Here is a 4,040-nt window from a genome sequence, read left to right as displayed (position 1 = left end):
CATGTCTGGTTGTTTGGGAAGCAGAAGTCCACTTAATTTAAGAATATTTTCAGTTGGCTTTTTTTGGGAAAGAAGAATATTTCTCCCAATTTTGTTACTATTTATATGGAATTTATATTCTTGTCTCACATTTTCCACATCTTAGGTACTAAGCTGAATCTTCATTTTGACTTAGTTAGCTTTTTACTTAAGCTGTAATGTATCAAACAATATTCATATTGAAAGCCACATGCACTTTATTAACAACTAAATTGAATCAACAGTGTTCCTGTGTTTTTCTGTATTCATTTCCTTTCAAAAATAAACTAGACCCAATAAAGATGTTAAAAATAAATAAATAAATAAACTAGAATACCTTAAAGAAGATAGAAAATTTTACCTTAAAGATATAAATAAGAGAATTTTAATTCTTCTGTATGTGAGGAAATTAATTATGTAGTGAGGAATGCAGTTGGTTACAGTGAACATAAATGACAAATGTAAGGATTGTGAACTACTGAAATTTGCCATCCTCCTTGGAGTAAGAACATGTGTTTTTAAGCCTTTTTCCTCCCTTATGAGTCAAGGGAAGCCTTCTTGTAAGAGAATAGGGAGAACAGGTAAGATTATGTGATTTTTCAGTGGGAATGATTAGATTGTCTCATGGAAAACTTTAGTTAATGCCATGTATTAGTTTTAACATATGAAGCAAAGTGTTCCATCCAGAATTAAAGTCAAGCTTATTTAAAGAGGCAACACAAGACTCTTTCTCTTAGGTATAGGCTCCATTCACTTGGAATAATGTCACAGCAAACATTTATTATCTTTTCATTTAGTGATTTTTTTTTCCCCATAGATAAGCACTTATGTGCCAATGTATTCCCAGAAATTAATGTTCGTTTTCTTTGTTCCTGCTTTATATTTGCTTATGTTTTTCAGCAGAGGCCCATGATCATTTACTTCACTCTTGATCTCTGCCTCATAGAAAAGAACATTTAAAATAATACCAATGGTAGAATATGAAAGACTTTTTTTTAAGGACTATTTTCTATCTAAATCTCTGAAAAAGTGCCACATTCAGAAGACAGTTTAATGGTGGTAAAGAAAAAATAAACCTCATTTATTTCTTTACTTATTAAAAGAATATATGTCTGTAACTCCAGGAAGAAATGATAATATTGTGTTTGAATGTTATAGATAGATGCATTCGCAAATCAAGGATAATTTTTGGAAGCTTGATGTTTTAATCTTTGAGAATGTTCTGATATCATTGAACAACACATACCTGACTTCCCCCCAATCTATGGATGTACAGTGATTTAAAACTATGGCAATACTTAAAACTGTTCTCTAAATTTAGGTGCTAAATATGTATTCATTATTCAGTTACAGTCACTAGGTCCCCTTCTTTGAAGTTATATAAAATAAAAGCTGGTCCTTCCAAGAATAAAGTCAGGGATCACATGTTATACTTTGTTGATGGTTAGAAACATTTCTCCAGTATGGGTAAGATGCATTTTTCTCGGTTTATAAATATGTAGCACTCAGGTTGAGAAGACTTGGATTTCATTCTCAGAAATCCAGAATCTCTTGCAAAGGAAATATTTTCTGTCTCATAAACAAAATAGCAGTCTTACATTCAAAGGATTTTCCCTAGCAAAGCATGTATAACATTGAATGCATGTTAAATAAAAGTAGAATTTTTAACTTTTTGAATAATGCTAATTACCTTTTATGAATGATTTTGAATTTTCTTCTTAAATCTACCCTATTTTTCTATTTTACAGTTAAGTGCCTCATTTGCTGCCCATAGTTAGACAAAGGAAAACCAACTTGCACTGCACTAGTACCAAAGTGCTGCTTCATGGTACATTAATTTCTCATAAAAGCTTCTGAAATGTCGTGGTTCAGTATTACCTAAGTAGGTTTCTCCTGACATCTCCTCCCTCTTCTCTTTTTTTGAGAAATGGCAAAACACAACTGAATTCATTTGAACATCAGCATTTGTCAGCAAGATTTTCTTTTTTACCTTTGTGTTGTTTTTCTAGCCCATAAATGGTATTCAGCATACTTTTGTTTTGAAATTGACAGAATATGATAATGACTAATACTCTGCTGTATTTAACTTCACTGGTTTTGAAGTGCAAGAATATTAAGTAGCCCCCCAACCTTAACTGTACAGATTATCTTGAATGTAAATAGAATGAAAATAATGTAAACTATACCCCCAGCCTAGACCTGGCTGGCACACTGTAATTAAAATAATTTATTTAACTAAGATATTTGGTCTTAACTCTGGGCTATTCATTGGTCTGGCTGAAGAGGGAATGGGCCTAGTAAGGTTTGAGAAGTTGAGCTTTAACACAGTCTTTGTGTTTTTCTAATAGGAGAGGTTTAGTTCAGCTGTGCTATTTTAGTTCAGTTCTCTTGATTTACGGACATTCAATATATCAATTAAATATTCCTTCAGAAGCACAGAATCATACCATGTGAGAATTGTAAGGAACCTTAGGGATTGTCTATTCTAATCTCTTTGTTTTAAAGATGAAACTAAAGCACAGAGAACTTAGATGACTTTTCTGAGGTTATAGCTAGTTTATAGAAAAAAAACTGTGGAAACTTAAACGTTATTGTATTCCAAAATTTTATTATATACTTTCTATTATTCTTTACATTTAGTAAGTCAGTAAGAAAGTCTGTACATATTTTTCATTCTCTTTGAAAGAGAAAAAATACTTCTAAGAGAGCTAGAACTCTACCACTCAAGGCAGAGTTGCTTGTAGAAAACAACTGATTCATTCAGAACCCTAAGTGAATTTTCTCCAAGAAATGTGATTTGATTAAAATGGTTCTTAAAGAGTAACGCAGTAGAAACTAACATTTTGAAAGAATAACTGCATCTTGGAGTCTATTTTTTGATGACAAAAAGTATAACAGATTGCATAGATATATAAAATTTTCTAGTGAAAAGCTAGCTTGATTATATTTCATCTTCAGTTTTACAGAATAACAGATTTAAAGTTTTAACTCTCCTGGTGTGCAGAAAGCTTCAATCATGACAGTTGATATATAAACAATACAGTTTGGTTTTTATAAATTCAATTATAAAAGGCCTTATAATATGCATGTTTTTAGGAAAATATTTAGCCACACAGTTGTTAGTATATATGCAGAATACTTTATTCTTGAATAATGTGGTTGTCATTCTTGAGTGTGGATTTTTCGTTTATTTTGTTTTAGATTATTTTAAATATACAAACACCATAATAGTGTATTTTTCTGTTATCTACTTAAGACAGGTCTAGTTCCACTTTTAATAAGTATTTTCAGAAACAACATGGACTGAAGATATCATACTATCTCCCTTGGTCGTTTTTTGGGCATCAATTCTTAGAGTTGGATTTATAACAATAACATAAAATATAAAAAATTTTTTTCTTCTGGACAGTTAAGACATCAAAAGGGAAAATATAAAATAAATCTGATCAATTTCCCACTTGTAAATGAAAAGTACTTGTTTAATATATATTTTCATTTTGCCACATACCTTATTGAGGAATATTTATTATAGTATTATAATATTTTAACTTTTAAATATATGACCCCCTCATTTATGAAATAAAGCAGAAAAGGTCTGTAAGGAACATTCTAAACATTTTTAGTGATACTGTTTTCATTGATCAAACCTATTGTGCCATATTAAATTTAAAAGTCAAGTAAACAGAGTAGTCCTCACAGCCTTGGAGAGAAACAGATAATTAACTGTCTTTTAAAAATGAAATGCTTTTAATTTGTGTATGAGTAGAAATCATACTATAATTTAATTCCTTAGTTCATTTTAGTGGATAGCAGGAATCACTCTATAGTGGCTTTGTTCATTTTCTAATTAAATTTCTTTGAATGTTTTATAATAATTTTAATGTTGACAGTATGAGTTTAAAAATAATTTGATTTTTCACTATTTTTAGATTTCTCTTTAATTTTATTGTAGAAATAGTAGATGATTTAAAGTGGTTGTGGATTGTTTTATGAAGGCTTAATTTATATTATACTTATTTAAT

This window comes from Phocoena phocoena, chromosome 4 (genome assembly GCF_963924675.1).
Source record: "Phocoena phocoena chromosome 4, mPhoPho1.1, whole genome shotgun sequence".
NCBI classification, from domain to species: domain Eukaryota; kingdom Metazoa; phylum Chordata; class Mammalia; order Artiodactyla; family Phocoenidae; genus Phocoena; species Phocoena phocoena.
The sequence above is the reverse complement of the archived record's forward strand: the minus strand, read 5'-3'. Positions refer to the sequence as shown.